The sequence below is a fragment of the Lycium barbarum genome, chromosome 12 (assembly GCF_019175385.1).
Source record: "Lycium barbarum isolate Lr01 chromosome 12, ASM1917538v2, whole genome shotgun sequence".
Lineage (NCBI taxonomy): Eukaryota > Viridiplantae > Streptophyta > Magnoliopsida > Solanales > Solanaceae > Lycium > Lycium barbarum.
Genome location: NC_083348.1, coordinates 62,148,221 through 62,169,563, shown reverse-complemented (window position 1 = coordinate 62,169,563; position 21,343 = coordinate 62,148,221). Strand labels below are relative to the sequence as shown.

At 40.7% G+C, this 21,343-nt stretch overlaps 1 pseudogene; it reads right to left on the bottom strand.

Moving 5' to 3' along the window:
• Positions 1-5,769: 5,769 nt before the first annotated feature.
• Positions 5,770-9,239, bottom strand: LOC132624316 (uncharacterized; annotated as a pseudogene).
• Positions 9,240-21,343: the final 12,104 nt, after the last annotated feature.

Sequence of the window (21,343 nt, the reverse complement as noted above, 5' to 3'; positions counted from 1 at the left end):
ACTCTGGTTAATAAATGAACCAACAGGAGACTGATCTCTTACACTTAGAGTATGCTTTGCATTGACAGAAGATATTCAACAGGAAAAGTTCGAAGCTAGGCAAAGATTAAGGCTCAAGTACTTATGTAACCAGTTAAACTTCAGTTTAAATCCTTAACATGATCATGCTGAACTATTTAATGATGACAGAGACAAACTAAAACATAACAGGGGTGTTGCCAAGTCCAGAACAGCCTAAAGCTTGGCACTAACCTGATCATGCATTTTGGCAGCAAAGAAGGACTTAACAGATTACAGAATGACCTATACCACTAACTAATTATAGAGGAATTAGTCTCAAACAATATGTGTAGCAAGTATGCATACTGTTTCAGGATTAGACAGACACAATTCTTAAGATGAAATGGAAGTTCAAAGCCCAAGCATTCATGTAATCACCCCCAACATGTGATAACTCTTATACATCAGTAAAGCAGGTGTTTGGACATTTTAGACAATCAGATCCTCAAGAAAATAGATAGACATGGCTATATTCAGACACCAAGGACATACCAGGCCAACTCTGACTCTACTCAGTGTTCTGTGGGGAAAAAAGGCATATAAGGGTAAGCCAGACGACTCTGCAGAACCCTTTTATATGACCTAGACTAGCATTAATACATTCATGAATCACATAGAGACATCAAACTGAAACAACATTCAATGTTATATTGAACCACTGAGATCTCCAAATAAGCATACATGCTTGTATCAACAGGATTTATATGAAATTAATATGGGGTATAGTCATAAACCTAACCAGCATATGATATCACATAAAGACGTAGTCCAGCAAAACCACAGGTTAACTTAAGCAATTCAACTATTCTGTGATCAATCATCATTTGAGCAGACAAACCATGCTTAAGCTGCCATAAGCTAAATAACCTATGGCTAACCAAAAACAAGACATGAAATGAGCCACTGCAGCACAACTAAAAAGGGCAAGCACATACACATAATTAGCAGACTACAAACTAAAATATAAAACCAATCAAATTAGCAGACTACGAACTAAATATATACCATTTTACTAGATCGAATTCTCAGCGTGCAAACCAATGACATTCAGACTAAGCCGAATATCTTAAACTAAATAACAACAGCAACATCCGACAAGATTTCAACTAAGCCAAAACACAATAACGACTCATTTAATCACAATAACTAAGCTAACATCAAACCCAACCATATCAGCACACAAACATATCAAACTGAAATACGAGGAAGCAAATGGGATTTAACTGACCTTTTGCAGGTGCAGCGAAATGGGATTTTGAATCTTCGATCTACGCTCGAATTCGCAAGATACTAGGATCCCTTTTGAGTGCGATTTTCGTCTATAATGAAGTCGAACCTTTGTTTCTAAGGCTACGGCTCACTCAAACAGAAATGAAAACGGAACAAAGCAATTAAGATCCAAAAAAAAAGATGGATTCGATAGAAGTTCTATGGCTGAAAACTTCTTAGTTTTGGGGTTTCGATGTTTGAAAACTTCTTCTATCTAATTTTTGGCTATCAAACAAAAGAAAAAGCCCCCTTTTCAACTCTGATTCCTCTTCCTCTTTATAGGTTTTTATTTTCGTCGTTTTGTACTAAAAAAAGGGGAAGGAGGAGCGGGAGAGAGATAAAAGTGGGGGACAAGGGTGAGTGGGGAGCGGAGAAGAAGGAGGGAACAATGGAGAGTGGGAGCGGCGGCGAGAGGGAGAGACGAAGAAGGAGAAGGGGAAGGGGGGTGCGGCGGTGAAAGATGAAAAATGAAGGGGAAACCCTAAAAGGGTTTCCCTTATTTGGCTGAAGAGTGAATTGGACCCGGTCCATTTGTGGACCGGGTCAAATTTTAGACTGCGTATTAAAAGAACGGACTATTAAATTAAACATGGACTGATCTAAAAATTGAGATAAAAAGTATGGTCTAGTCCAAAAAAAATATTAGGAATTAATCGGACTTTGATTTGGGGTCCGGTAAGTCAATGTACGGACCGAGTGCAAGAAATAGTTTGGCTTCTAAATTTAAATAAGAGACACATTTTGATTAACGATGTACTAAGGGTGCCAGAATATCACCTGGTACGAAAAAAATGTGTAATTGTAAAAGAAGATCCGGGTAAAAATTATATGATGTCGCAAATGACCGTGCTATAACATTTAATGACAAACGCTATCATTTAAATGTGCGAAATAAATGCGATGTGTGTGCGGAAGTTGGTAGAAACGTCGAGAAATGCAAGTTTCAATAATACTAAATAATAGTAGCAAATAAATAGCGGTAGTAATACTGCTAATAATGATAACAATAATGATAATGGTAATAATGATAATGCTGATGATAATGGTGATAAAAAATAATAATAGATATAATAATAATAGTACATAACAAATATTGATAATTAATAACAAATAACAATAAGAATAATGATAATAATTAATAATAATAATAAATATGGTAGTAATTAATAATAAAAAAAATGACAATTATTGATAATAACAAAAAATGATAATAAATTAATAATAATAACAGTAATAGTGGTAATAATAAAATAATAATGATAATAATAATAAGAAATAATAATGATGATAATAATAATAATAAATAACAATTATTGATAAAACAATGATAATAATTAATAATAAAAAAAAATAACTATGATAATGATGATTAATAATTAATAACAAAAATAACGCTGATAATAATGATTAGTAATTAATAATAATAATAACAATAATAATAATAATAATAATAATAATAATGGAAATAACAAGAATAATAATAATTAATGATAATTAGTAATAAATGATAATTTAAGAATAATAATAATAATAATAATAATAATAATAATAATAATGATAATAATAACTGCAGTAGAATAAAAACGTGGGTGTTAATAAAAGACTAATAATTATAGTAAAATTTAAATGCATATTTTTTAATTTCTCAAGATACCAGAAGTATAAATAGGTATTTCGGAGGAGAGGCGGGACAAAATTGGGTGTCAACAACTTGTCCCTCTTTGCCTGGTAATGATGAAAGAATTTTCGGGCAAAGACGTTGACTTAGTAGCCTATTTTGTCCCGGCTAAAGGATTGTGGAGGACTAAGGGTAAAGAAAATTACGGCCGAACTCTGGTCTCTGAATCGCCTACATATCTCGGGTTGCACGAGAATCGGGCCGTGTGTAGTTCTGGGAAGACTACGGCACCTATGACTGGCAACTCATGATTTGATGCGAATCTTCGCAAAAAATATTGTCCCAGTGTCGAATTATGATGACACTGGGTATTGTGATAGAACCCTAAAAATTGATTGTGCTGGAATGTGAACGGGAAATTTGAATTTGGAGCCGAGTGTTCGAGGTAGATCTTTGACCCTTGTCGAGAAGTCTGCTTGTCCTTCCCGACGTATTGCCCCAGTTCGCTGCCGAAGAAATAGTTCCACGTTGCGCTAAAGCTCCTGCGAAACTAAAAACTAGATGAAAATAGTCAGGAAGAATAAATATTGAAATATAGCGACGCAAGTGCGGTGCAATGCGGCTGCGAGCATATGCAGGGCATTAAGAAAATAATAACAAGACAGGGCAGGTGCGGTGCGATGTCTTATGCAAAAATTTAAAAATGGCGGTGCATGGCCCATGTAACATATGGAAGGCGGTGCTAAGGGTGGTGCGCAACCCATGCAGAAATTTAAAAGGGCGGTGCATGGCCCATGTAACGTATGAAAGGTGGTGCTCAGCCTTATGCAGAAATTTACAAAGGGCGGTGCATGGCCCATGTAATGTATGAAAGGCGGTGCATGGCCTTATGCAGAAATTTATAAAGGGCGGTGCATGGCCCATGTAATGTATGAAAGGCGGTGCATGGCCTTATGTAGAAATTTAAAAGGGCGGTGCATGGCCCAGGCAATATGAAAGCGATGCAAAGGGCGGTGCGCAGCCCATGCATCATATGAAAGGCGGTGCATGGCCTTATGCAGAAATTTTAAAAGGGCGGTGCATGGCCCAGACAATACGAAAGCGATGCGAAGAGCGGTGCGCAGCTCATGCATCATATGAAAGGCGGTGCATGGCCTTATGCAGAAATTTAAAAGGGCGGTGCATGGCCCAGACAATATGAAAGCGATGCGAAGAGCGGTGCGCAGCTCATGCATCATATGAAAGGCGGTGCATGGCCTTATGCAGAAATTTAAAAGGGCGGTGCATGGCCCAGACAATATGAAAGCGATGCGAAGAGCGGTGCGCAGCTCACGCATCATGTGAAAGGCGGTGCATGGCCTTATGCAGAAATTTAAAAGGGCGGTGCATGGCCCAGGCAATATGAAAGCGATGCAAAGGGCGGTGCGCAGCCCATGCATCATATGAAAGGCGGTGCATGGCCTTATGCAGAAATTTAAAAGGGCGGTGCATGGCCCAGACAATACGAAAGCGATGCGAAGAGCGGTGCGCAGCTCATGCATCATATGAAAGGCGGTGCATGGCCTTATACAGAAATTTACAAAGGGCGGTGCATGGCCCATGTAATATATGAAAGCGATGCAAAGGGCGGTGCGCAGCCCATGCATCATATGGAAGGCGGTGCATGGCCTTATGCAGAAATTTAAAAAGGGCGGTGCATGGCCCAGGCAATATGAAAGCGATGCAAAGGGCGGTGCGCAGCCCATGCATCATATGAAAGGCGGTGCATGGCCTTATGCAGAAATTTAAAAGGGCGGTGCATGGCCCAGTAAATATGAAAGCGATGCGAAGAGCGGTGCGCAGCTCATGCATCATATGAAAGGCGGTGCATGGCCTTATGCAGAAATTTAAAAAGGGCGGTGCATGGCCCAGGCAATATGAAAGCGATGCGAAGAGCGGTGCGCAGCTCATGCATCATATGAAAAACGATGATTAATGCAGGTGCAGTGCAATGCGGCTGTAAGCACACGCAGTGGCAAAAAATAAAAGCAATGTATTCGAAAGCAATTCAAAATATTTGTGCGTTGATATATATTTGAAAAAAAATAATTTGCAAGATTAGCTTATGGTGATCGCCGAAAGTTATTTATATTTGAAGACATATTTGATAGAAGAATGCTCAAACCGTTTGACGCGCCATCATTTCAAGGTCGTGCCTATTTCGCTCCTGCAACTTGGCAACCTGCATCCAAAGAAAATTTGTAAGTTTGGGGAGGGGGTTGATTCGCGTTGACTTGGGGATCTGGCTCTTGCGCTTCGTGCCTCCAGCTTCGTATGGACTTGTAACCTCCGCTCATTTTAAGTCTTGGCCGACTAGTAAACAGTCTGATTAGAATCACATTATTTCGAGAAAAAAAAAAAAAAAAAAAAAAAAAAAAAATAGACATAGTAAACTATATGTATGGTGATAAATAATTTTGCTGAACTCGGAACTGTGACACATTGTGAAACAAAGCGAATGCCCCTTTTCCGAAGTTTTCTTCTGCCCGAAGACTCTGTCGAACAATATTCTCCCGAGTCTGTCGATGTTGTCTTACGGTGATCCCTTTTAAAAAAATTGTCCCAGTTTCTGGTGCAAGGGATGTTGATCTTTTCAAAATGGCGAGACCGAGCCTACATAGGCTGCCTACGTATCCCACTAGGGGAATCAGGTCGAGCGTAGTTCAAATTACAAGCGGAAATAAAATTGGAATTTTGAAGTGATGTGACCGAGGCCTATGCGGGCCGCCTACGTATCCCCCATGGGAATCAGGTCAGGCGTAGTTCATATTACAAGCGGAAATAAAATTGGAATTTTGAAGTGATGTGACCGAGGCCTATGCGGGCCGCCTACGTATCCCCCATGGGAATCAGGTCAGGCGTAGTTCATATTACAAGCCAAAGGATATTGATTGGAATTATACCCAAAAGACCTAAACTGATATAGGTTTGTCATGCATCCCGCCACGGGGAGTAGTGTCATTACATGAATAAGTGTTGCGGGATATTACATACAAATAAAGAAGGCTTCTAAATATAATATCTCTTGACGGCATCTGCGTTGATAGCTTTCGGCCAAATTTCGCCATCCATTTCTGCTAGGATTAACGCTCCTCCAGTCAATACTCGATGAACCATATAAGGTCCCTGCCAGTTAGGTGCAAATTTTCCTTTAGCTTCATCTTGACATGGGAATATGCGTTTCAGTACCAATTGCCCCGTTTTGAATTGCCTCGGTCTTACTTTCTTGTTGAAAGCTCTGGCCATTCTATTCTGATAAAGTTGTCCATGACAAACGGCATTCAATCTCTTTCCATCAATGAGCATCAATTGTTCGTATCGATTCTGCGTCCACTTAGCGTCACTTAACTCAGCTTCTTGGATGATTCTCAAAGAGGGTATTTCTACCTCAGCAGGTAACACCGCTTCTGTCCCGTAGACCAAAAGATAGGGTGTTGCCCCTGTTGAAGTTCTCACGGTAGTGCGATACCCGAGAAGAGCTAACGGCAGTTTCTCGTGCCAATGCTTGTAATTATCGATCATCTTCCTCAGTATTCTCTTGATGTTTTTATTGGCTGCTTCAACTGCCCCATTCATCTGAGGGCGATAAGGAGTGGAATTGCGATGAGTAATCTTGAAGGTATCGCAAATCTCCTGCATTAGACCACTGTTAAGGTTAGCGCCGTTATCCGTTATGATTGACTCCGGGACTCCGAATCGGCAAATAATGTTGCTCCGAACGAAATCCGCTACCACCTTCTTTGTTACCGACTTATGTGAAGATGCTTCCACCCACTTTGTGAAATAATCAATGGCTACCAAAATGAACCTGTGCCCATTCGATGCTGCTGGCTCGATAGGACCGATGACATCCATACCCCAACTTGCGAAAGGCCACGGAGAACTTGTCACATTTAATTCATTTGGCGGAACTCGAATCAAATCACCATGAATCTGACATCGGTGACACTTCTGCACAAAACGGATACAATCGGACTCCATAGTCATCCAGAAATAGCCTGCGCGAAGGATCTTCTTGGCCAGTGTAAAGCCATTCATATGAGGCCCACATGTGCCGCCATGCACTTCTTCAATCAAACGAGCCGCTTCTTTAGCGTCAACACATCTTAATAATCCTAACTCCGGAGTCCTCCTATACAGGATTTCTCCGCTTAGGAAGAAATGGTTTGCTAATCTCCGAAGCGTTTTCTTCTGAACACTAGTTACCCCTTCCGGATAGTCTCCGGTCTTAAGATATTTGTTAATGTCGTAGTACCAAGGTTCCCCATCAGGCTCTTCGTCCACATAGAAGCAATGTGCATGTTGATCGTGCACGTTTATCTTGATAGGATCTATGCGGTTCTTGTCTGGATGCTGAATCATAGAAGACAACGTGGCCAAAGCATCAGCGAACTCGTTCTGTGTCCTTGGAACGTGTTTGAATTCGACCTTAATGAATCTCTTACACAAATCCTTTACGCAGTGCAAGTACGGAAGTATCTTCCCGTTCTTAGTTGTCCATTCGCCTCGCACTTGATGAACCAGCAAGTCTGAATCGCCTATAACCAGAAGCTCTTGTATATGCATGTCAGCTGCCATTCTGAGGCCGAGAATACAAGCCTCATATTCTGCCATATTGTTGGTACACGGGAACTTGATTTTGGCTGAAATGGGATAGTGCTGGCCTGACTCTGAAATCAAAACTGCTCCAATGCCGACCCCTTTAGAATTTGCCGCCCCGTCGAAGAACAGCCTCCACCCCGGGTACTCTTCTGCGATGCCTTCCCCGATGAACAACACTTCTTCAGTCCGGGAAATAAGTTTTAAGGGGTATGTATTCCTTGTCCACAGGATTCTCTGCAAGATGATCAGCTATCGCCTGCCCTTTGACAGCCTTTTGAGTAACATACACAATGTCAAACTCGCTCAACAACATTTGCCACTTAGCTAGCTTCCCCGTAGGCATAGGCTTCTGGAAGATGTACTTGAGTGGGTCCATCCTCGAAATGAGGTAAGTAGTATATGCAGACAAATAATGTCTCAACTTCTGTGCAACCCATGTCAAAGCACAACAGGTGCGTTCCAATAACGTATACCGTGCCTCGTAAGGTGTGAACTTTTTACTCAAGTAATATATCGCTCGCTCCTTCTTTCTTGTCTCATCATGCTGTCCTAATACACACCCAAAAGCATTTTCTGATACGGACAAATACAATAACAAAGGTCTTCCAGCTTCTGGAGGCATCAAAACAGGCGGGCTAGACAAATACTCTTTGATTTTGTCAAAGGCCCTTTGGCAATCTTCAGTCCATGTGGTAGGAGCATCCTTCCTCAATAACTTGATTATTGGTTCACATATCACCGTTGATTGTGCTATAAATCGGCTGATGTAGTTGAGGCGCCCGAGGAAACTCATCACATCTTTCCGACTCTTTGGAGCGGGCAATTCCTGAATGGTTTTTATCTTCGAGGGATCTAACTCTATGCCTCTTCTGCTCACAATAAAACCCAACAATTTCCCTGCAGGTACTCCAAATGCACATTTTGCGGGGTTCAACTTCAGATTATATCGCCTCAACCTGTCGAAGAACTTTCTTAAATCCGTTAGATGGTCTGAGCTCTTTCGTGATTTGATGATGATATCATCCACATAGACTTCAATCTCTTTATGGATCATATCATGGAAAATGGTGGTCATGGCTCTCATGTAGGTAGCTCCTGCGTTTTTGAGCCCGAAAGGCATCACCCGATAGTAGTACACCCCCCAAGGTGTGATGAATGCTGTTTTCTCTGCATCTTCCTCATTCATTAGGATTTGATGATATCCTGCGTAGCAATCAACGAAAGACTGCAACTCATGCTTTGCACAATTATCAATAAGCATATGAATATTCGGGAGGGGAAAGTCGTCTTTTGGACTGGCTTTGTTGAGATCTCGGTAATCCACGCACACTCTAACTTTGCCATCCTTCTTAGGCACGGGAACGATATTGGCTAGCCAAGTGGGGTACATCGTAGTTCGTATGACCTTTGCATCGAACTGTTTAGAGATCTCCTCCTTGATTTTCAAACTCAAGTCTGATTTAATGTTTCTTTTCTTTTGCTTTATCGGAGGACAGGATGGATCAAGAGACAACTTGTGTGAAACAATGTCAGTGCTTAATCCGGGCATATCATCATAAGACCAGGCGAACACATCTATGTACTCTTTCAAAAGTTTGATCAATTTCTCCCTCTGTGACGGAGTTAAGTGGACGCTGATTCTTACTTCCATCATGATTTTTGAATTACCCAAATTTATGATTTCTGTTTCATCCAAATTTGGTTTTGGCTTATTTTCAAAATATTCATAATCTTTAGTTAATCCTTCAGGTCGCATATCTTCTTCGCATTCTTCATCATCTTGTTCGGCATTTCCTACGGGCTCGCTCGTTTCACTATGTGTCACATTCGAGGTATCAGCAGATCTATTAATTTGACTGCTGAAAATAAAAGAAAAATTGATTAAATAAAGATGGAAAACATAGATAAAAGCATGGCTGGAAAATTGCATTTAAACTTCAATAGTTGGGAGGCAAAACAACAAAAGCATAGGCACGATTCAAGCCTCAATTTTGAATCGTGTCTGTTTCATAAAATACTGAATACAGTTTTGTCTACCAAGACTCCCGAAGAAACGGGGGCGGGGTACAAGTCCAATTGTTCAGACGACATCCTGGCTCTGCAACCCGGATAGTCGGGTCTTCGGAACATCCACTTGAAACCATGCTGCACTCTGCTTCTCCTTCGATGATGAATAAGTTCTTAAAATTTTCTAGGAGGTCGTCTTCCAGCTTTTCTTCTGACGCCTGGGCAGCGGAATCCCTGAGAAATGATTGATTCAGGAGCGGAACAGGCTTCGGCAAGGGACTAGCACTTCTTCTTTTGAGACTGGCTAAAGCAATCTCCTCAGGGGTGGGCTCATATCCGAGACCGAAAGTATGGTTGTGTCCGGGCAGTTGGATTGGTTCCACAATCCCATTCGAATTCAAACCGAGGCCTTGACCGGGTCGGAAACCGTTCTTCAGCATTTCCCATGCCACCATCATAAGCGCTTGTGGCAATTTTATTTTCCCTGCTTGAACAGCACACACAATCTCTTTGATGTGGAAAACAGATCCGTCTAGTCTTTCCACACTCTCAATAGGAGGAATCGAAACTTCCGGGTAGAGGGAATTGTTGCCTTCTCCATGGATTACCACTTCCTGATGATTCCACACGAACTTCAAACTCTGATGCAAAGTGGAAGGGACCGCACCAGCCATGTGGATCCATGGTCTCCCAATCAGCAAGTTGTAACTAGTAGATATGTCCATTACTTGGAATTTCACCATGAACTCCACAGGCCCAATCTCTAGAAATAAATCGATCTCTCCGACAACCTCTCTTCGGGCTCCGTCAAAACCTGTGACACTGACCTGACTGCCGTGGAGTTTCCCAACATCGATCCCTAAAGCTCGTAGAGTAACGACAGGACATATATTCACAGCTGAACCCCCGTCGACCAATACTTTGGAGATGAACTTATCCCTGCATCTGATAGTAATGTTTAATGCCTTGTTATGCCCCAAACCTTCAGGTGGCAGCTCGTCATTATGAAAAGAGACCCGGTGGGCCTCGAGGATCTCCCCTACCATAGCCGACAATTTTTCACTGGAAGTCTCGGCCGGAACATAGGCTTCATTCAGTATTTTCACTAAAGCACTCCTATGAGCTTCAGAACTCATCAATAATGCGAATAAGGAAATTTGAGCTGGCGTTTTCTTCAGCTGTTCTACAACAGAGTATTCCTTCGTCGGCATTTTCCTCCAGAATTCTTCGACTTCAGCGTCTGTAATAGTTTTCTTCGAGCCATTCTCCTTGCTTGGCGCCCCTCGTGCCACCTCTTCGGGGGCATAGCATCGTCCAGATCTAGTTATCCCGGTGGCAACGGTTTCTACAACTATTCTTCCTTTTTCTTTGTCCTTTACCCCGGATTGATAGTCCCAGGGGACCGTTTTGGTGCTGTGAGAAGGTGCTGGGGCAACGAAAGCTGTGATCTTGGGCCTTGGAGTGAGTACTTCGAACGGGGCCCTCATTTGAACTGTGATTACGGGAGCAACACAAGCTGACGATTCGACCTTATCTCTTTTCTTAACCGGGACGATGGTCCCCTCCAGATTGTAATCTTCGTCAATAGTGATCATGTGCGCATCTGCATTGCAGTGATTCGGTAACGGATTGTTGTTTATGTTCGGGGGAGCTTCCTTAAGCTGTATGACTCCTTCCTTGATTAATGCCTCAACTCTATCCTTGAGAGCAAAACAGTTTCCAGTATCATGCCCTGCAATTCCCGAATGATATGCACAATGTTTAGTCTCGTCATACCATCCTGGGATAGGATCAGGAGTTCTTCCTTGAATTGGTTGGAGTATCCCTGCCATTTTCAGCCTCTCGTACAGTTGGGCTAAAGGCTCGGCTAATGGTGTGTAAGTTCTGGTTGGTCTTCTTTCAACATTTGGGCGTGGTCTAGGGGTGTTTTGTGGGCGGTTTGGTGAATGGTACTGGGGTTGCGTTGCATAGGTTGGACGGTGTTGTGTTGGGTTTTGGTAGGAAGGGGTTCGAGGTGAATAATATGCTGGCTGAGTGTGATAGACGGGAAGAGGGGTAGGTGGGGGTTGGTAATAAGGCTGAGGTGTTTGAGTGTACTGGCTGTAGTGCGAGGGCTGAGGTGAGAAATGTTGGTGGGTTGATTTTTGGGTTGGTTTTTGATCTTGGACGGCCATGACTGGGGATACTCCGTCTCTCTTCTTCTTAGCAGGGTCTGCCTGAATGGCCTTACTTGTGGCCTGCAAAGCCGCAAGATTTGTAACTCTTCCTGTTTTTATCCCTTCTTCTATGAAGTCCCCCATCCTGATGACTTCAGCAAACTTCTGCCCAATGACACTTAACATTCTCTCATAATATGTGGGGTCCTTTAGAGATTGTACGAAAAGCATCGTCATTTCACTCTCTGCCATTGGAGGCTGGACTTTTGCTGCTTCTGCTCTCCAGCGCATAGCGTATTCCCGGAAAGTTTCTGTTGATTTTCTCTCCAGCTTCATCAAATAAAACCGGTCCGGGATAGTCTCAGTGTTGAACCTGAATCTGTCCATGAATTCCTGGGCCATATCTCCCCAACTGTGCCACCTCTGCGGGTCTTGGTATGTGTACCAATCGAGTGCCTCTCCAGTTAGGCTCCTTATAAACAGTTTCATTCTGATAGCTTGATTTTTACCCACTCCGACAAGCTTATCGCAATATGATCTCAAATGAGCCCGAGGGTTTCCCTTCCCGTCGAACATGTCAAACTTCGGCACCTTATATCCAGCAGGTAACTCAATGTCCGGGTGAATGCACAGATCTTCATATTCAAGTCCTTCACATCCCCTGTTGGTTTGGATGTTCCTGACTGCTTCCCTCAGACTGCGAAGCTCTTTTGCCACATCTTCGTCCGCTCTTGCCCTAGCTTCCCTTTCCAACTCTTCATAGGGGTCAACTTCTGGATGTTGCAAGGCCTGTGCCTGGGTAGTGAAAGGATGAGCTTCTGCCGCATACTGTGTGTTATGGCTGGCAATATGCGCCAATGGTGTATGGTGAACTGCTTGGTAGTTTTGGGTATGTGGGTTAATTTGGGTAACTGCAGGTTGAGGAATGTAAGGAGTAGCGAAAGGTTGTGAATTGGTTTGTTGGAAGTTAATTTGCTGGAGGTTGGCTTGTTGCTGGTCATTTGGTTGTGAAGTAGTTTGTTGTATGTTGGCTTGTTGCGGGATGGTTTGTCGTTGGATAGTTTGTTGCGGGATGGTTGGTTGCGGGTGGATCTGGTGTGGAATGGTTTGTTGTGGATTTGACTGCTGTGAGGCGGATTGTTGGTTAGTTTGTTGGGGGTTGGAGGTATTTGGATGGACTGTGTAAAGCGGAGGGTTTGAGGGAGAAGGTTGTGGAGCGGGTGAATCGACAGGCGAAAAGGATGGTGGAATTGTTGTGTTTGTTCTTTGCTCAGGGTGAGGGGCGTTCAAAGTGATGGACAGATTGGTGAGATTCCGCAGTCGCTCAATTTCGGTCTGCATATTGGCCATTTGCTGCAACAATTGGGCAATGAGTTCATCATTTCCCCCTCCTGAAGCCTCAGGTTCCTCTCTTGGAAGAGCGACGAGTCCCAAGCCAGTCTGTTCGGATGCCCCTGAATCATTCATATTGCCGGACGTTCGTGCTTTTGATCTCGTGAAGTATGGGTGGTCTGCCAGTTCACAGTCAACGCGAATCAACCTCTGGGGGATAGTAAAAAATAAACCTTTTAAGAATGAAGAAAGCTGTGTTAGTATGGTCCGAATGATTGCTGTTTAAAATAATATGGAGATTTAGCAGATAACGTTGAAATAAGCACGTGTTGCGTAGCAAATAAGCACATATTGCGTAGCAAACATACATTGAATAGCAAACAAAACATATTGCAAACAAACATATATTGAATAGCAAACAAAACATATCGGAAGGAAATCAATGCGTCCTATTATGCAAGGGACCTTTTGTGCCAAAGGTAGGCCTAGCGTGGATTTGAAGGATAACATATGTAGTCATGTGTCATTCCAGTGTGCTATTAATTGAAAGCTCAAAACGAATACAATCCCAATGCGAAAGAAATTATTACAATCGCTATTGAACAAGTTAACTAAAATGAAGATGGCCCTTCGTCGCTCTTGAACCTCTTGGTTGCCCGAATTGACTGATCGATCTTTCGGCGATTCTGGGCAAGGTATGACATAGCTAGAACACCCCCTGTTTTGATGCCTTCTTTGATACAAGTATCGCCCTGTTCAGCCAGAAGTGTATCCAACTCTTGCATACTTTGCTCGTAACTAAGTGCTTGCTGCTTCCAATTCTCTGCTTCCCTTTCCTTTTCCTTAAGTTGCGCATGATGCTCGGCTTCAGAAACAAGACTTTTCTTACGCAATTGTCGGAGTAATATGCATGCTTCGGCTTCCCCATCCTTAATCCGATCTTTCAAACTAACGCCGGGTTTGATTGATTCCTCCAAATCAGCGGCCAGCCATTCCATATAGTTGTCCTCGCATCCAGCTTGATATCTATTCGGCTCAACTGAATCTGCTTTCATAGTTTCCCTCAGTTTCCACATGCGGATAACCTCCTTTAAAAAAGGGATTTTCCCTTCCTTGTAATCAGCTCGGTAATAGTCCATATCTGCCACTAAAGGTATGTTTTGCTTTCTTCCCGATTGCCTCAAAGTTCTTAGTGGGGCGTAAGGTTGCAGGCTTTGAAGTCCCATCAGAATTAAGAATGGTATAACCCTCGTTCTAAACACCAAACTCTCGGATGGAAACCAACTAAACATCCATTGAATTGAATCGTCGTCCAAATGGCTAAGAAATTCTACCCACTCTTTTACACATTTTGGCTTTTCAAATGGTCTACTCGTTAAGATAGCGCTTGGAACATGACCCAGAATGTGATTCTCACCCGTCGGCTTCTGGAATGCTAGACCCCCGTTGACTTTCTGAAGATGTTCCATCAGCCAAATTTGCAGAAGCAAGTTGCATCCTTCAAAATGCTTATACCCGCGCTTACAACGCCCTAATGCTCGGTAGATATCTGCCACGACCATAGGGACCAAAGTGTAGTGTTTCCCGTCGATGCCACCAAAAAGAGCCTTAGTTACAATAACAAGATGGGTGTGAATGTCTTTTGTGGTTCCTTTAGGAAATACTATAGTCCCTAAAAAACATACTGCGAAAGCGAAGCACCGTTTCTGCTTCCAAGAGTCATATGAGAAGAATTCATCCTGATGATCGACGAAACTCCTTTGATAACCGAATCTGTAATACAAATACTCGAGTGGTATCATAGACTTCCGCAAACATTCCACACCTTTACCCTCTCTGAACCCGAAGCTGTCAGCAAATTCTTTTGGTAAAGGTTGCCTCGGAATAATCATGCCACAATTTTGCCATTTTCTTGGTTTACGTAATAATGCCACATTTTCTATATAGCCCCCTATTTCCTCTAACAACGGAGTCATCTCAATGTTGCCAAATCTAAACACGACCCTCTTTTCATCCCAAAACACAGTTGCAGCCTCGATGATGTCTCTGCAGGGCTGGATATCCATCAAAGACGGTAAGTGTCCCAATGCTCCACGTACAACCCGCTGTCCGTAATCTCCTAAATCAATCCACCATGCTTTTAGTTGGGGAGGGACGCTCAAAACCATACTGAATCTCGGATAGGCATTATGTTGACTCATGGCTACCTGCGTTCACGAATGGTTAGTTCTACCTAACTAGCACAGGGTCCACACATTCATCCTTCAAATCAATGCATATACCATGATGATTGTCGCTCGGGGTCGTAGACCCACTCGGACGTTTGGAAAAGGTTTACTAATGGACTTAATACACCTTGGGTATTAAGTCTCCTAGGCTCGTGCATGTCTTATAAAAGGCTTTGGTTTAGCTCTATCTTAGGCTGATTAGGAGTTGGTTTCCTATGACGCAAGGTTCCCCCAAGCGGACAACTTGGGAGTGGAAAGTCTGTGGCCGTCGACTGCACCGCCGATCGACTAAATCCACAAGATCAATCCAGCTAAAGGGTAATTTTAGTAGTGCACGGCCGCGATCCGCGAAACCGCTTAAGTGTGTGAATTTGTGTGAATTTTCCAGGAGTGGAAGAAATATGAGCGGAATGCCAATTTAGGGAAAGCAGTAACACATTATTACATAGAAGATTTTACATAATAAAACAAAACACTTGAAAGAACATAAAAGAAACAAACAAGGCAACAATAAAGCAAGCATAAAGAAAACAACAAAATATCCAACAATTCAATTATTAACCTAAATTTATTATGGTTAGAACCTAGAATATCCCCAGCAGAGTCGCCAAGCTGTCACACCCCATTTTAACCTGGGTTAGAGCGGAGTACAACATATTGGAGATTCTTTGTTGCTTTTTTTTAAAGAGTCGCCACCTAATTGATTTTTACAGTGAATTAGGACACCTAATTATTAACTAAGATAAAGTTAAAACTAAACCTTTGTTAATGGTCTGCTTAACCAGTGTGATTCTAGGTAAGGGTTCTATATCATCCTAAAGGGAAGGGGTTAGGCATCCTTTAGAATCCGTTAAACACGGTTATCCGGCTAAACTTAGGTTAATCATTCAATGTTGGATATAGTATTTAAATTTTAAGAAAAAATAGCTTGTGCAGATGAGACTTGTAGAATATAACAATTTATGTCATCTTATAAAAAGGACTTCAAATAATAAGGTTGTTTAAAATGGAACTAGTAATTTGCACAAGAAGGGATTTTAGAATGCTATTTGAAATAAAAGTTTATAAATGTCGTTAAAGTTCTTAAAATAAAATACTAATAAAACCTATAGGAAAGAATATAATTTGTATAAAGGGAGACTTCGAATGCCATAAAATTTATAAATATTATTAAGCTTTAAATGGAAGGTGTTATTTAGAATGAAATTTGTAGAAAATATAATAATTCGCATAAAAAAATGTGAATGACATTTAAAAATAAACTTATAACTATTGCAAAGATTTTTAAATAATGATGCTATTTAAAATAAAATTCGCATGAAATGTGTAAGCAAAAGAAAACGCGAATTTGCGTTAAAACAAACTAAACGATGATGTATTGATTGACTTTTGCATTTTTGGAAGTTCAAAATGTTCTTTAATTTCTGTTTGCGTGTTAATGATGTTTCGAAATTCTCAAGATAAGAATATGTGAATCCTTTAATTTGGAACATATATATGGCCATGTCATTTATTTTGCAAATTGATCATTTTAAATAAAAAAAACGTAAAGAGAAGGAAATGGTTTGTGAAATTAATTGTTAGTTCTTTCTTAAGTTAACTACCCATAGCTAAGATCAATCCGCTAATTCGTTTAAAGTTTATCTAAATCAGCAAGGATAAAATAAAACGTTGGTCACATAATACACAATCAAACGATAATGACAATAAAAAGAATGAATCAAATAGACCCAGCCATTTTGAGGCTGTTGGGCCTTGTTCACTGTTGGGCATCGGCCCAGCAGCCCTATTTCCGCTGGGCCGCTGCTGCTGCTGCTGCTGCTCTGGGTCACTGCTGGGCTTCAGCCCAGCAGCCTCCCCTTTTTTTTTTTTAAACTGCTGTTGGGCTAACACGGAGAGGATATTTACGTCAGGCCTTAGCCCAAACCGAATGCGGAGTAGAACGAGTCCTCCGGACTCGTATGCGAGGTTCATGCGGAAGAATGAAAGAAGGATTAGTATACGATCAATGGGTTAAACATAAAAAATATGAATTCAAACAACTTCATAAATTATGCATATATCGCATATACTTAAGGATAACCCATGCCTACACAGATTAGCCACCACACACATACAAATAGGCAATCCCCAAACATGGACAGAAACTCAAACAGCTGCACATCGTGTGTTTTAATCAACGTAAGGACAACTGCCAGTTTATATCTCAGTTTCGCTACTTACATAGGCAAACAAACAGAACTCACAGCATTTTATGTCATAAATAGGAAGATAGCAGGCAGTGATAGATAGTCCAGTCCAAACATTCATAATATAATTCAACGTATAGTCTAGCAAACATGTTATTTAGGCAGGTATTTCAAAGAATTAGTCTAGGACATATATACTTAAGATGGGCATTAATAGATTTGATAATTTCAAGTCGCAAAGGGCCAACAATCTCAGCAGAACTGAGCAGAATCACAGCTATGCATATAACAACAAGAAGTTAATGGCAAAGCGACAAATGGTCAGGATAAATTCAGAATCATCTTTTGGAATCTTTGCGTATATTAGATATAGGCAGGACCATGTTCAGGAATGATATGAAGGTAGTAAGTATGTTAGCTTACATGAGGGTCACAATAGAATGGATCTGGACTAAATCATGTTTATCAAAAAAAGATCCACAATTTGAGTTTCAGGCAAAGCAACAATCACAATATGGTGGAACAACACCTAAACTTCTTATTAGTAATATTATTAGTTCATAAGTTGCATCACTTAATGATTCATACACATTGATTTAGAAAGCACCAGTTAAACAGTTCCAGTTTTAGTTTCAGGAAAATGAACATTCACACAAAACTCAGACCAAACATTGCCACTGTAATCACATACTTACCATCTATCCAGAGAAGTGAATTTCTAAACACTGTTACCACATCAGCAACTATCCCCATAGACAAGATTCAAACCCCTTAGAGATTTGAGAGAGACTAGAGGATATGCAAATGATATAAGGGAATTGAATTAGCATGTGAATAGGCATGGGGAATACTGGTTTCACAAAGAAGGCAAACTATAGACTAGCAATGATAGTATAAAGGCATATAAGATTCCTGTTTAATTTAGGCAAGGACAAATACTCAAATCACAGGTATGGGTAAACCAGAAGGATACAGGAAATGTCATCACATATGGTCTTATTCAATGTATTTTGGATCTGTTTCATGCAAAGTGCCAAAGGAAGAAAATATTTCAGTTTTAGAGGGGACCTACTATCACCTGCAATTCCTCATGCAAATTCAAACAAAACAGATTTAATTTTCATATAAGGAAAAGGGACAGGGTCAACTGTGGACTCCCAAGTTCACCCACACAGATTAACACAAGTAAGAGAGGGGAGAAACATAATTAATTATTTCCAATTTACTTTAACACATGGAGGATCTGGAGATCAGATGAGACTGGTATCCTAATCCATTGGACTCTGGTTAATAAATGAACCAACAGGAGACTGATCTCTTACACTTAGAGTATGCTTTGCATTGACAGAAGATATTCAACAGGAAAAGTTCGAAGCTAGGCAAAGATTAAGGCTCAAGTACTTATGTAACCAGTTAAACTTCAGTTTAAATCCTTAACATGATCATGCTGAACTATTTAATGATGACAGAGACAAACTAAAACATAACAGGGGTGTTGCCAAGTCCAGAACAGCCTAAAGCTTGGCACTAACCTGATCATGCATTTTGGCAGCAAAGAAGGACTTAACAGATTACAGAATGACCTATACCACTAACTAATTATAGAGGAATTAGTCTCAAACAATATGTGTAGCAAGTATGCATACTGTTTCAGGATTAGACAGACACAATTCTTAAGATGAAATGGAAGTTCAAAGCCCAAGCATTCATGTAATCACCCCCAACATGTGATAACTCTTATACATCAGTAAAGCAGGTGTTTGGACATTTTAGACAATCAGATCCTCAAGAAAATAGATAGACATGGCTATATTCAGACACCAAGGACATACCAGGCCAACTCTGACTCTACTCAGTGTTCTGTGGGGAAAAAAGGCATATAAGGGTAAGCCAGACGACTCTGCAGAACCCTTTTATATGACCTAGACTAGCATTAATACATTCATGAATCACATAGAGACATCAAACTGAAACAACATTCAATGTTATATTGAACCACTGAGATCTCCAAATAAGCATACATGCTTGTATCAACAGGATTTATATGAAATTAATATGGGGTATAGTCATAAACCTAACCAGCATATGATATCACATAAAGACGTAGTCCAGCAAAACCACAGGTTAACTTAAGCAATTCAACTATTCTGTGATCAATCATCATTTGAGCAGACAAACCATGCTTAAGCTGCCATAAGCTAAATAACCTATGGCTAACCAAAAACAAGACATGAAATGAGCCACTGCAGCACAACTAAAAAGGGCAAGCACATACACATAATTAGCAGACTACAAACTAAAATATAAAACCAATCAAATTAGCAGACTACAAACTAAATATATACCATTTTACTAGATCGAATTCTCAGCGTGCAAACCAATGACATTCAGACTAAGCCGAATATCTTAAACTAAATAACAACAGCAACATCCGACAAGATTTCAACTAAGCCAAAACACAATAACGACTCATTTAATCACAATAACTAAGCTAACATCAAACCCAACCATATCAGCACACAAACATATCAAACTGAAATACGAGGAAGCAAATGGGATTTAACTGACCTTTTGCAGGTGCAGCGAAATGGGATTTTGAATCTTCGATCTACGCTCGAATTCGCAAGATACTAGGATCCCTTTTGAGTGCGATTTTCGTCTATAATGAAGTCGAACCTTTGTTTCTAAGGCTACGGCTCACTCGAACAGAAATGAAAACGGAACAAAGCAATTAAGATCCAAAAAAAAAGATGGATTCGATAGAAGTTCTATGGCTGAAAACTTCTTAGTTTTGGGGTTTCGATGTTTGAAAACTTCTTCTATCTAATTTTTGGCTATCAAACAAAAGAAAAAGCCCCCCCTTTTCAACTCTGATTCCTCTTCCTCTTTATAGGTTTTTATTTTCGTCGTTTTGTACTGAAAAAAGGGGAAGGAGGAGCGGGAGAGAGATAAAAGTGGGGGACAAGGGTGAGTGGGGAGCGGAGAAGAAGGAGGGAACAATGGAGAGTGGGAGCGGCGGCGAGAGGGAGAGACGAAGAAGGAGAAGGGGAAGGGGGGTGCGGCGGTGAAAGATGAAAAATGAAGGGGAAACCCTAAAAGGGTTTCCCTTATTTGGCTGAAGAGTGAATTGGACCCGGTCCATTTGTGGACCGGGTCAAATTTTAGACTGCGTATTAAAAGAACGGACTATTAAATTAAACATGGACTGATCTAAAAATTGAGATAAAAAGTATGGTCTAGTCCAAAAAAAATATTAGGAATTAATCGGACTTTGATTTGGGGTCCGGTAAGTCAATGTACGGACCGAGTGCAAGAAATAGTTTGGCTTCTAAATTTAAATAAGAGACACATTTTGATTAACGATGTACTAAGGGTGCCAGAGTATCACCTGGTACGAAAAAAATGTGTAATTGTAAAAGAAGATCCGGGTAAAAATTATATGATGTCGCAAATGACCGTGCTATAACATTTAATGACAAACGCTATCATTTAAATGTGCGAAATAAATGCGATGTGTGTGCGGAAGTTGGTAGAAACGTCGAGAAATGCAAGTTTCAATAATACTAAATAATAGTAGCAAATAAATAGCGGTAGTAATACTGCTAATAATGATAACAATAATGATAATGGTAATAATGATAATGCTGATGATAATGGTGATAAAAAATAATAATAGATATAATAATAATAGTACATAACAAATATTGATAATTAATAACAAATAACAATGAGAATAATGATAATAATTAATAATAATAATAAATATGGTAGTAATTAATAATAAAAAAAATGACAATTATTGATAATAACAAAAAATGATAATAAATTAATAATAATAACAGT